This window comes from Centropristis striata, chromosome 13 (assembly GCF_030273125.1).
Source record: "Centropristis striata isolate RG_2023a ecotype Rhode Island chromosome 13, C.striata_1.0, whole genome shotgun sequence".
NCBI classification, from domain to species: domain Eukaryota; kingdom Metazoa; phylum Chordata; class Actinopteri; order Perciformes; family Serranidae; genus Centropristis; species Centropristis striata.
In genome coordinates, this window is record NC_081529.1 from 14,930,753 (window position 1) to 14,945,514 (window position 14,762).

Here is a 14,762-nt window from a genome sequence, read left to right on the forward strand (position 1 = left end):
TGAGAGTGGTCTCAATCTCCTTATCTCACTGTTGGAAAGAGAGCAAATAAACTTTCTTTGGGTGGTTCCTTTAAACCTTGGTTAATGATAAAATGAAAGTAGGAGAAAGTAATGAGAAGTGATCATCCCTTTCTTCCGACTTTGCAGCTCAGCCTCTCGCTGGGAGTCCAGGTGAGAGCGCATGGAGAGCAGGTGAGGAGTAATGTGCTCATGTTCAGACTCTATTGCTCTATGAGGCCTACACTAAAGGTCTTTGTGAGGCTGAATGTCAAAGTTTATGTGTGCACCTACAGCTTTTTCTATTTTTCTATAAGAGCATTTTCCTATTTTACAAAATGTTTTACATGCTCAAGCTCTGCAGGGAGTTGAGTAATCAACCAATATCAACTCTGCTCCACTAGCATCCCCACTGAAAGTGATTCCCAACCTTTTCAGGCCTTAGTATATATAAAGGTCACATCCTCTGTGTTTATTCTGGGAACGTTTACATTTTGCAGATACGCTAAGTGGATAATTAGGCTGATTCCAGAATAAATAGAAATCTCACTGCTTATAGGCAAATCAATTTCTAATAAATTCTTCATTCTACACCAGAATTGTATTCATAGCACATAGGGGAGAGTTATGAATCTTTCTCATCCTCACATTGGAAAATTACACTTCCAGAGTATACAACTGAATAAATACAGAATCATAGAAAATACATTGGTGGAAGCGGGGTGTCTTAAAAAACAACTTTAAAGAAACAACTGTATTTCTACAGTCCTGGCCACAGTCCTGCCAGGGATATGTGACAGATCAAAATGAAGGCCTGCTCCTTATTTGGGCTGAAAGAATGTTTCCATCCAAAAATGATATCCTTTTTTTTTTATGCTTGGTTGAGAATGGAAACTGGGTGTATGGACAAAACGGTTGCAAACAAAAAAAAAAAGAAATGATAACATGAATCAAACCTGAATGTTTGCTCCACAAACTCTTTATCTTAATGAACCAACTTTAGTGGATGGAAACCTACATTGATTTGCCTTTGCTTTTGCAGATTTCCTTAAAATCCGCACCATATTTGGATAAAAACATGACTAGAGTGGGGATGTAATTACCTGCACAATAGTGGCTCACATGGGTCATTCAGCACAATGTATAATTCAAGCATCAGTCATTATCATCATCCCATGGAGCTTCAAATATAAAGACATGGAAAAAAGTTATTAGACCACCCTTGTTTTCTTCAATTTCCGATATCAAGCCATTTTCCATGGTTTTCTTGATAATGATTTTGGTTATTATCAAGAAAACCATGGAAAATGGCTTGATATCAGCTCTTAAGTTAAACTCTTATGAGCTATTTTTGTTGTTATCAATATATTTGTCCAAACAAATGTAGTTAATTGTACCAGGAATTAAAATGAACAATAAATTGGTCTAATATTTTTTTCCATGAATATATATATATATATATATATATATATATCGACTATCTTGTGACTCCTCAGGGGTTCCAGGTTGGGAACCACTGTTCTATAACCTGCATTGGTATATAAAAAAAAATATTCATCAAGCCCTCCTCCTGTCTTTAGCAGAACATTTAGGGTCTGTGTAGCGCCTGAGCTGGAGGAGGAAGAGGAGGGGATGCTGATGCTTTTTCATGTTGTAGAATCTAATGGAGCTTATCTCTCCTCTCTCCCTGTACTAAAGGGGACACACTAAGAACATTGTAACTAAGTTTGCACATATAGTCTGTGTATCAGAGATTGTTCATCTCAATGTAACACAAAGAACTGGACATTTACAGCCTACATGGCTTCTTCTTTTTTTTTTTTTTTTTTTTTAAAGGTGCAGAGGTGCTACAGTTTTGGGGTATTTCTTTCTTTTTCAGAGATATGATTTTGACTGTAAGTATAAAAAATGGTTTTGTGTTTTTTTACTCTACTTGAAGGTATAGCGTATGTTCTTATTCTGGAGATTCTCATGAGTAAAAACATGCATGCTGCAGTTATATGTTAGTGTCTATATGTGTGTGTGTGAACATGTGCATTCTGAGGCTTAATATTAGAAAAGTCTCTTATTCGTAGCTACTTTTAAGCATCAGTTTTAAAGCATTGAAGTGCAAGTGCAGTGTCAAGATACAGGCAAGGAGTAGCACAGGGAAAGCTAGAGGTAAACTAACTCAACTATCATATCAGTCTAAACTAACCTGGACTCTATCCCTGTTAGTAAGGCAGGTGTGTTAGTGTGTGTTTGTGTATTTTAAAATACATTTTGCTTAAGCAGCTATCTCGGTTTATTCGGTAAGGTTTAGCTATTCTGTAGTTTTAAAATAGGGCCCTCTAGTGCTTAAAAGAACTAATTCCTTGTTGTTTTTATCAAGAGAAAAATTAGTAATGGTAATGGAAGAGCAGCTAGGATGAACCAAATGTCCATGAGACACTACTGCCATGTTGATGCTTTTTGTTTCTTTGCATGCTCCCCAGAAAAAAAAGGGGGAAAAAAATCGTATAGTTGCTGTTGTTGACATTTTGCTGTTCGTGTTTCCCTGTCAGCTATGCTACAAGATGGAGGGAATTGGGGATTGGCATCGCCTGAGGCCAGGTGGCTCAAAAGGCTCAAAGGTGGAGTTGGTGATGGGGGTGAGGCGCAGTGGGGCGCCCGTCATCCCGGAGATGTTATTGAGGCTGCGCGACTTCTCATAACCCGTGGCTACATGAAGATGACAAGCACAGGTAAAAGGGCAAAGGTTAGAGTGTGAGTTATGAAGTGTCATTCATATTAGCAAATGAAACAGTCAGCATGAATGTGTTCGTAATGTGATAAAAGATGCAATGTGTGATATGTCGTATGATATGTTTATTTATGTTATGACAGCATTGCACATCAGAAAATTGCAAATATAAACCATTTGTTACAGTTACAAGCATTTGTAAATGAAACAAAGTCGGAAAAAAAAGAGTAAATAAATAACTCAAAACAAAACCAGCCCAAACCAAGTAAAAATATTTTAGACCAAAGGAGGAAGTTAGAAAAAGACAGACAGACAGACAGACAGATGGACGAAGGGACAAACAGATGGACAGACAGACAGACAGAGACAGGACAAAACAGGAATATTGGTTACGGAAATCAGCTATCATTTGCCACAATATCCCTTAGACACCTAGAGGTGGCGCTCTGCAGCACCACTATGAACTGTGAATATGCGGGAGGATGCACTAGTCCAGCGGAAGTACACGAACACTTTGATCTGAATACAACAACTCGTACATCCACTGGACTACCTGCTCTGGGATTCCCAAAAACACATTGGTGGTGGTACACTGTCCATGGCCATGAAACACAGCCAGACTTCAATGGTTTTGGGGAAACTCAGAGCAACTCAGGTGGGTAAATCATCTGGAGCTGAGCGCTGTTAGAAATACATACAACCCTCTAAGTTAACACACCAATCGTTCCCTTCACTGAAGACATTTTGATCTCAGAGTCCAGGTGTTTTAGCCAGTCAACCAGAAAGAACAACAGGGAAACCATCAGTTAGACAGAAAGACAGACAGACAGACTGAAGAAAAAATCCCTCTCCAAGGTCAAATATGTGTTTCTCTTCGTTTAGGGGGTAAAATTTAACAAGTTTGTCTCCAACCATGCCAGCTCTGGAGCTTTAGGGCTAGTGCTACATGCTAACATTAGCATGCCTAGCAGGTATAATAAGTTCACCACCTTCTTTCAGCATGTTAGCATGCTAACATTTGCAAATCAGTACTAAACAGAAGCACAGCTGAGGCTGATGGGAATTTGGGGGCTTTTAGAAGTAGCAGGAAGTGGCAGAGTGAGGTGACATTTCAACATGTTGGCTGGATTTCATTCTTAAAGAATGTGGTGAAACTTTATTAACTTTATACCTTTCTTCATTTTATACTGAGAAACCTCAATACTGTTGTAATGTTATGCCAGCCTTGCTGTTTTTTTTTTTTTTTACCAAATAATGCCAGCAAAAATGCTGCTTCAGTGTGTGATTTTAAATCGCATGCAATCATTCCTAAAGCAGCAGTTACTGTGTGTGTGTGTGTGTGTGTGTGTGTGTGTATGTGCACGCGCACGTGTGTTTGTTTGTGCGTGTGTGTACAGTCCTGCCATGCTGGGTTTCCCTTTTATACATGATTTGTTGATTTGGCTGTTACCAAATCTGTTACTACCTCCACTGCCATGTTAATAATGGGACAATTCTGTGTTTGTACCTTTTATACAGAATGATGACACACAAATCCTGCCTTGAACAGGGCGTGGAAAAGTAGGGAATTATATGATTTCTCATGAATTTTTATTGTACCCTGATCTGGATGTGTTAATGATAATATGATACAGAGAATTGAGAGTTTCAAAAATTCTATACAGATATATTGGCTGATATTCTTTTTTTTTTTTTTTACATTAACATATATCATTGGAAAAAAACAACACTTCACTAATTTAGAATTTGACTTTTATTCAGTTGAGGAACTCAGAAGAGCCAGATTGAACATAGAATGGTCCAAATTGATGCAGCAGAGAGCAAGCTAATCTGACTTTTAGTCCCTTTCATGGGTCGTACTCTAGAAACACTACATTTCCCATAATTCATGCTTAAACGTCCACCTTTTTCAAACCCCAAGTCTCCAGTTTGAAATCCAGGCTTTCTAAAAATAAAAATGTTTCAATCCTGACCTAAGGTTATCTCCTCATGATGTATAAATGGAAACTCATATGTAAAACTGTGGGAGGGTCCCTTTGATTTTTTTTCTAAACAATTATAACAAAGCACTGAGAATGATATTTTACAATTGAAAAGTAAACTTTAACTTCACAGCTTACAAATATATCTGTGAAGAGCTAATTTCTATATTACGAATCAAGCTCTGAAAAAGCCAAAGAAAAACTTAAGGAAATCAAAAGTTATCCTAAATCCTAAATTTCTTAATCCTGAAATATTCTCTGTTCAGCCAACAGTCAGACTGGGCTGCTGTAAATTAGCAGGCCCTTAATAAAAACAGAGAAATCCCAATGTGAATGTAAAAAGTAGGTTCTCCCACAGGGGGGCGCTGTACTGTGATTGTCTCAGAGAGTGAAGAAGCAAATTTATTTGTTTTAAAGAATCGGTTCTGCTCAATTTTTATTTTAATTATTTAGATAATATACAACAATCTTTTCTATAGCAGATACTATAAATGTGTCCAAGTTCCCCTATCGTTATGCCAAGTCTTAATTATGACAGAATGACACATATAATTAAAAAAAACAAAAACCTGCAATTCCAGAGGAAACAGTAATTATTACCCTCTTTCCCCTAACCGTCCTCTGGGTTAACTTCCACTGATTTCATTTCTGTCTGGGATTTGAAATGTCACAAGTGAATGAAACTTGTTGGAGTGAATGCAGTTGTGGAGACAGTCAGGATTGGATTTCTTAAAAAAAAAGAAAAGATAAACTTAAAAGAGCAGCTAGTTTCCTGATTGATTTACAAACGGAGTGCTTACGCCTCAATATAATATGTCTTTGTACTGTATTCAAAACTTTTGCAAATCATTACATTCTGTTTTTATCATGCTTTTCACAGACTCAGGGTTGAGGTCCAGGAAAGGTTTCCATAGATTTCTGTATTCAGATATAATACAACACATAGGGGAAGGTACATAGTTTAGACTAGGATGGCCTAATAGGTAAAAGCATCCCAGCATACTGTAATGATAAATAATGTTAAGTAACGTCTGGCTTGATGCTTGAAACTACATTAGCTGCTACTAACATAACACATCTGAATCTCCAACTAACCTCTCTGTGGTCGAACTGCATTGTGGGTGATGTATGCATTAGAATTTGACAAGGAAAATGGATGTGTGGGAAAAAAATCAACATCTCTGAATCTGTTTCCATAGTGAGTCCAATAATGAATCTGCAGACAACTCTTTTAAGTGGAATTTCAAATCATTTCCACATTTGCATGATTGTGAGGGCCCTCCAGCTTCTATGTGGCTGCACCAACTGTACTCACTGACAAACGTGTGCGCACATGCTGTCTCAGAACCCAAGTAACTATTTCTGGACTGTATCCATGCTTTTAGAGCACAATACATGTTACCCAAGTAAACAAGGCTACTGAAAAGTAGTGCTGTTTGTAAAACCAAGAATGAGTCAGTAGGAACCTTTCATAGTGCCGTCACGCAAATGTGCCACTATATTATTGAAAAAATCTGTGACGGCTTTTCGCCTTAGGGCATTCATAGTGATCCCGAGAAGGCATGATATTCGTGCCCATTCATAGTGCAGTCCGGCGTCGCGGAATGAGATGGGAGGAGACGATAGTGACGTGCTACATTAGCACAGTGCTAATAAGCTGCACAGTCAGCTCTGCAGCAGTACAGTATGTATGTGTTGCAGCAGTATCTGTTCACTTAGCGACCTCCGTACACTCCGTGCACGGTTAGCGATGCCAGTTTGTTTACAATAAGTGGCAGATGCTGTGCAGCGACGGCAGCCGCAGTTGCTGTGCATGCTGTTGTTAGGATTAGGGTTGTTAACTTTGCTTCGCTGTCAATCGCTACTACGTCAGCAAGATGGCGGCGAATGCATTGCATCAGTCGGTGAAATACGTCAATATCGCTTGTTTTTCACTGCCTGTACACTCAACTTATATTGACATTTTTGATGGGAGAACAGGCTGGGCAGAGAGGTGCATTTATTTGACTTTTTAGGTCGCTTTCATATAGTCTGGTGGACTCTGTGTGAATCAGTGGTGAGAAAGAGCTGCCAGTTTCGAAAGCAAGTTGTGGACTTTAATGCGACATTAATCCACTATGGGATTGAATCCATTTGCCAATATCTGGTCCATTCATCCATTCTCGTCCACTTATCCGGGCCAAATAATTTGAAGACTTAGTTTTTTTGGTGCATAGCCACAAGCAACTGGGTTGCATATTTCGACCACATTTCGATCAGTGCCTTACTTCATCATTAGACCACGTCTGTCCATGAGACATTTTTCCAACCTGCTGTTACTGGGCCTGGTTTTCAGGATTTCCAGCCTGTTCTCACTAACCGTTGCAATGCGTTCGCCACCATCCTGCTGAACATACGGCGGACTTTTACTCCAGAGGTCGCGTCCCGTGTGAAAACAATAGTAAACCATTTTTAACTTAAATTATGTGAATCACGTTTTTGAATATAACTTACGAAAGTTTTTTGTTTTTTTACGTAACTTGCGGTAGTCACATCACCCTTGTAATTACTTCACTTCTGGCATTTATGTACATTTATTTACTGCTTAAACTGTCTTTTTTAATGCCTTACCATACGTTTTTTTGCCCTAAATCTACTTCAGTGGTTTTACAATATAAATCCACAGAAACTGCAGCCTTTTTTACAACCCCGGACTGTACGTGTGTGCTATTTTTAGAACGCACCATTGTACCGCGAGCCGCGATACGTACCTATGTGTCGTAATGGGTGGTACTGACACACGATCTCTTCGGCTGTTTAGGTTGGAGGACTTGTTGGATCATTTCCAAATTTCCACCCACCCGAGTTTGTTTGATCATTCACCCCAGCAAAACCAAATGGACTATTTGACAAAAGCCCACTCAGGTTTGAAACCCCCTAAAACTATTTTTTGAAATGCCTAACCATCTACTCTTTTATGCCCTGACCTTAGGAAAGTAGTTTTGTTGCCTAAACCTAATCGAACTATGGTGTGTTTAAAAAGAAGACTGTTAATTGTGGAAACGATCCTATATATCGTTTGTTTTTGAAGATAGACACATATAACCAATGTCTCACAGTGTCCAATCATGATTTCTGTATAATACTTTAGTCTGTTACGGCACATGCTCATATTGTGATTGTGGAATGTAATTATGGAATCAATGACCAATTCCTTTGTGTACATTACGGCTTCATACAGTATATGCTGGGTGTGTATACGTGCATGTTCACTCTGTAGCAGCACACACTCTGCTGCTGTTTAAATAGCAGTGTTTGCAACGTCAAGTCCTGTAACCACTGGAATAAATCAGCAGCACGTTGGCTCTTAGCTGATTGGAACACATACACATGCACACAGGCACACACACACACACGGGATGGAGCAGCAGCAGTGTTCGATTGAACAGGATCAATAACCTATAGTATCTAACATACAGCAGAAATTTATGGTGGCATGTAAACCCTGATCAGGACTGCTATCATTACAGATCTTGTGAATATGATTCTAAGGATATTCCTGATGAACATTAACTACTTACAGATAAACAAAGAAGAGGACACTTGCATATCTCAGTGCTTCAAAGCTTCTAATGCAGAGACTGCTTCCACTGTGGCTCTCAGTGTGTACAACGCACAGCTGAAAGGTGCTTAGCATCTATAATGAGCACCTCTGCAGTTTGCTCTGCAGCATGAGGCAGCTTCACATCTGACACTGGTTGTGCCTGCTGCTGTGCTCGCGGCCTTGGAAGCTTCTTCCTCTTGTATTATTCTACTACTGGAATTGATGAATGTCTTCACTGACCAAATGGCTTTAATAATTTACTGCAGTATGGCATAGCAAAGCATTTTTTAGGACTGTGGTACAGTCATTTTATTTCTTCTTCAGTCCAGAGTAAATTACATTTAAAAGCTCTTTAAAATTAGCCTTGTTTTAACAAGTGTTTAATAATTGGATAGTAATATGGTAGACATATCTGACCTGAGACTTTATTATATAAAATAGTCAACTACACCTCAGAGTGTTAAAAAACAATACCTGTATTTAAAAAAATTTTGGAGGTAAAGTTTAATGTGTCGCTTGGACCCCTACAACAAATTTTGGAGGTTATTTTACAGTTGGTGAACCAGCAGCGAAGTGGATCTCAAACAATAAATAGTAAACGGCAGTATAAGCTAGAAATATAAGAGGTATTAGCAAATAAACAATTAAAAAATATAATGAAGTCAAAATAAATTATTAACAATTGACAATATTATGACGTAGTATTAGGGCCACATTTAGAAAAAAAAAAATAATTACAAGATTAAAGTCTTAAATATTGAAATAATTATGAGAAATAAGTTGAAAATATTGAATTAATTACAAGAATAAAGTTGAAAATATCTAATAAATTAGAGGAGGAGAATTATTAAAATGAGGGCCGTGGAGCATTTCGTAGAAATGTACTTTAAGGTAGGTTTCACAAACAAGGAGATACTAAATATTTTGGCACATCAGCATCACATTATCATAAGTATAAGGACTTTAAAAAGAATATGTAAGAAATTGCATCTTTTTTGCAGATGGAACCAGACGGACTTGGAGGAAATCGCTGCTTTTGTGGAAGGGGAAATGGCTAAAGTAATAAATGTTTAACTATAGCCTATAGCGTTACATTAACCTCACCTGCTATTGGTTGCACTCTCAGATTTTGTTGTTTCGTTAAGACTTACTTCCGTTTTAAGTAGCTTACCAATTACATACGACTTTATTCTTGTAATTAATTAAATATTTTCAAGTTTAATCTCGTAATTTCTTTTCTAAATGTGGCCCTAACACTCCATTGTACAACATAAACAAGTACAACTATAAAGAGCATTAACAATTAAAACAAAATTAAATTAAAAAATGCTTATTACTTGTTATTAGTCAGATTTGTGTTAGAATGTGTGCAAAGAAAAAAACATCTCAAATTTATGTTTTAATGAACAATGCACCATAATCCACAAATATGTTTTTATTTTAAATGTGTTCTAATATGTCTCTCTTTGTAAATACATTGTTTGTAATTTGAAAAAAAAAAAAAAAAACTTTATATGTTTTGTTAGCATTTCTTACAATTTTGTAAACCTTTAATTCTGCGTGTGAAGAGGTGAATCTGCATTTCTAGATTGACCGATACACATGCATTCATTGTCGTGCACTGGCCTAAGTCAAATTGCCATCACTGGAAAAAGGGATAAATGTGTGTGCATTGGTCTGTAGTAGCACATATACTTTTTGATTATATTTTAATTAAACTACTGCTTAAGCTAATTCAAATATTTTCAGTAAATGCAACTGATAATATTCATTCACCCTTGCTTATTGGAATAAATTAACAGAATTTAATCATTTTAAGAATAAACCCCCAAAGTTTTAAGTTCATGTTAATAAAAAAAAAAGTTCAGTGCACTCAAAAGATGGAGAATGTTATCAGCACTAGACAGTACTTATTCAATTTAACAATATAAAGCTGAATGTAACATATTTGATACCTCTACATCATCAGTGTGATTTTTTCCCCCCTGAAAAACCTGATGTATACAATCAGATACATGCAGTACCTGGATAATCCACTAGGAATCAGTAATTAATGCATCAGTGGGCCTCCACTTAAGACATCCAATATGGCTGCTGTCAATCAGTGACCCACATGTCATTTTTCAAGAATATTTTTGTCAATTTTGAAAAAGTTAAGATAAGAAAAACTTTTAAATTGTTACTGATACTTCAATAGGAATATTTATTGACTGAAGTAATGTGAAATTAATTAATATTTCATAACTTAATTTATAGTAAAACCATGTTGAAAATGTGTAAAATTGAGATATCTCTCGAACAATTCAAAGAAATACATGATTGGTTTTTTTGGATGTATTTTTAGATGGCAAGAAATTGAGCATTGCAGATGTGTTGAAGATAAACAAACTGAGCAACAAATTGCATATGATGTAGCAAAAATGATTTGCTGGTTCCACTGGTGGATCTGTCACTGCTGCATAAAAACTTCATATCAGCAGATGTATGATGTTGTGTTATATGAAAAAAACTTTTTTTTGTATGTTTGAGGAAAATGTTAAAAGGAAAGTCAAAGTTTTAATTGGTTTAAAATATTAGGTTTTATAAGTTTTTGTAAGTTCAAGAAAAACAAACTGTGAGCAACAAATTGCACAGAAAGACCTGATGTATCAAATATGATAGAAGTTAGAATATATATATGCAAACTGATATTAAATCATTTTTTTTTATTTGTCAGCAGGTTCAATAAACACTCCAGTTTAAAAAAAATTAGAATTTTCTGGCAATTATTTCATGGTTCAGGCTTTATAGGGTTAAGTAATATGAACATTTGTGTTTACAGTGTGCATGTGTCGTGAGGAACCAGGGACCCTCAGTGTCCCTCTGAGCTGCAGCAGCTTAAAGTCTTTCTACTGATTATTTTTTACTTCTCACTTGATGTATTACCTCAGAAAATATCCTCATAATGAGTTTATGCTCTAACTGCTAGTTACAAGTCCTCTTTCATACAGTGTGATGTTCATTTAGTAGACGATGGTGCCATTTAGTCCAATTGATGATGTATTGAGTCCAATAGATGATAAAGCAGGGTATGCTTCAGGGCAGAGCCACCTTATGACTTAATAACAGGTTCACATTGCATTATGTTTTTGTGTTTGACCTTTTCACAGAAATATGCATTTGAACCAAGATTAAATACACTTGTTATTCTTAACTAGATGTACAGCTCTTTAGCATGAAGCATTTATGTTCTCATGCACAAGGGAGAAATTAAAATTTTCAAAGTTGCAGGTATTTTGCCCTTGATGGCTGATTTAAATAACCTGTTCTGACCTCAATGATAGGAGTGTGGCCAGATGTGTGACGCGTTTAAGCTGCTAGTGGTGGAAAAACTATTAGATCGCTTACTTCAGTAAAAGTACTAGTACCACACTTACTGAAGTAAAAGTACAAAAGTATCAGCATCAAAATGTACTTAAAGTATCAAAAGTAAAAGTACTCATTATGCAGAATGGACCCACTCAGATTGTTAGCGTTTTAATTTAGTAAAGATAGGGCTTATTTCAACTACTATAAATGGTTATAAGGTTTAATTTAAAAAACAAAACAAAAAGTCTGATCACTTTAAATTGATCATGTTTTTATGTTAAATCTTGACCCGAAAAGTAATTAAAGCTGTCAGCTTAATGTAGTGGAGTAAAAAGTACAATATTTGCCTCTAAAATGTAGTGGAGTAGAAATATAAAGTTACATAAAATGGAAATACTCAAGTAAAGTACTAGTACCTCACAACTGTGCTTAAGTACAGAACTGAGTAAATGTACTTAGTTACTTTCCACCACTGCAAGCTGCTAACAGAAGTTAAACAATGATTTTCATCATTTTATCTTACTGGGCTACCAGTTGTATCAGTAGTAACTGTTCTGCTTGATTGATTGCTTGATTAAGTCTACTGCTGAGATTATTTCTGGCCCCAGAACTGTTCTCTGTTTTTCAAAGTCAGCCTTTTGATTTCTGAAGCAAGAAGTGAAACGGAGGGAAGCTTGGAGCGAAGCAGCTTATCTGTTAGCTGAGCTGTGATGGTGACTTGTTGTACATACCTCCACTCAGTCAGACTTTAGTAACACAACGCAGGGGGAGAGACTGAGGAGGATAGCCTGAGGATGGGATGGATACACCAGTGTTAGAATGGGATGGGGACACATGAGGGGGGAAGGGAAATTTGGAGAGAGGAACAAGGGATGAGAGGAAGAGGAGAAAGAGACGAGGTAGAAGCAGGGGAAGAGTGAATGGGATAGAATGAGCTTACTCTAGATGCCTTCAAGCTAATTTGTGATACTGGGAAGGAAGTAAGTTATCTACAATACTATAAAAAATATTTCTAAATCAACATATCTAACTTTAGTTAGTTGGTCAGTTAGTTCTAAATGCTGTAAATTGATGTAAAATGCCTAAAGGGAATCATTTCTTTGGTATATTTTATCTATACTTGTCTACTGTAAGCTATGTGTCACATTTACTGTAACCAAACACGCAAATGAATGAATTCAATATGTAAAAATAAAAGTGACACAGGTACTGTACTAGAGGTGGGAATCAGCAGATTTTATCCTGATACTTGAGTCACGATACGATATTATTGCGATTTTAAGCATTTTGTGATATGGTGAGTATTGCGATACAATATATTGTGATTTAAATGTTTAACTGCATTTTGTGTCCACAAAATTAAATTCAATCAGGAATTGTTTTGTCAAATAAGAGAAAATTCTCAGTCTGTTCATCTCACTTCAGTGTTTTTATTTCTCCACAATGAGAGTCATTTCAAGTATCTCAAGTATTCAGTCAAAAAGAACTGATATCAAACATGAATGGACGACAACAACAGCACCTTTTTCTAAAATTTTCCTCAACTTTAAGCTTCACTGCTCTGAATTATTTTCAATGAAACATAACAAAAAGCCTAACTTTGCGCGTTATTTTGTCAACTTCCTGACATGATATCCTGACACATGGTGTCTATAGATTCCTTAGATCTTCGATAAAAACGGCGGAAAATGCCAGTCGGAACGTTAAATATCGATACTATTGATAATTCATTGAAACTGCAGCCTTTTTTACAACTGCAAACCGTATATGTGTATATATATAATGAATTGTGTACCGCAAACGCTCATATGTGTCGTTATGGGTGGTATTGACGGTCTATTCGTGTGGTTTGGAGATTTTGTTGGGAGGGTTGATTTGTTGGTTTAGGATTTGTTAACAGAAAAAAAAAATATAGAATATCACCAGATTTCTTTTGTCAGGTGCCCTAATTGTAATTATCCTAATACTTTCTAAAATGCCAAATATTTCTATGATTGTGAAGGAAATTTGTGTCTCTGTGATTATTGTAATGGCTTAATAAATACAGAGTGATGAAAGAGGAGTGCACAGAGGCCAAGGAGGAAGGGAGGAAAGTGGAGAGCAGGAGAAAAGGGAAGGGGAAGGCTCGGGGATGAGGAGGGGTACACAGAAGTGATCAACCAAGGCAAATATTATCCCAACAACAATCTGCATGCAAAATATAGTACATCAACATGTGTTTCCCTTTATCGCAAAATGCTTGTAGAAATAGTTACAAAAACTGTTTTTTTATTAAACAAAATATGGTCACACACAAATATACACCTTAAATTTCATTTATCATTTGAAACCACATGTGGATTTTAGATTGTCCAGAAATAATATTTGCATCAAATACAGACATATAAAAATGACATTACCAATGCATTGAACCATAGGATTAAAGAGTGCATACATACATATAACGTGTATGTATATGAATGTATGTTTATAGCTCAGTCACAGTTTAGATAAGGAGAGCATGAGAGACAAAGAGGAAAGAAACACACACACACACACACACACAGGAAAGAAAATAAGTATAAAAGGAGTCTCATTGCGTATGCAAAGACACACATTAAAGATAAGTGTATGGATGAATACACAAACCATGAAAAACACTGTAAGTATCCCAGAGAGAGATGCACATGCAGGACATTTATAAGGATGTAGCAGGCAGAAGAACCTGGAAAGATAACAATCTCACAAAAAATTAAATAAATGATCTAATAGTAAAGGTCCTGCTTACCCAGACAAATGAAAGGAGTGAGTTTATGGACGACTTTTCACTGAATTAAAAATATGGCAAAGATATGACATGACTGTAGATGTAGGAAGGAGGGCTGAACATGAAGAGATAATGGATGTGTAATTGAACTACAAAGCATTTCTTTCCTAAACAAAGAGGTCTACGATGGCTGAGAGCGCTAAAAACAGACAACTTAAGGAAGCATTAGCAAAAAAACACAAGCAAAGAAGAAAACATCTTCACTCTGATAAACTTTACTCCATGGCAATAACCAAAACTAACTCCTCATATTGCAGTTCATGCCCTTTTGTTTGGAAAAAAAATGGATGCTCCTAGAATTTGTCAGTTGTCACCTTGTAAGAT

General features: G+C 36.5%; 1 protein-coding gene across 2 annotated transcripts in view; it reads right to left on the reverse strand.

The window, feature by feature from the left end:
• Positions 1 to 14,762, reverse strand: part of LOC131983461 (potassium voltage-gated channel subfamily C member 1-like) — a 95,143-nt gene that overhangs the window by 11,465 nt on the left and 68,916 nt on the right. The gene's annotated exons all lie outside the window — the stretch shown is intronic.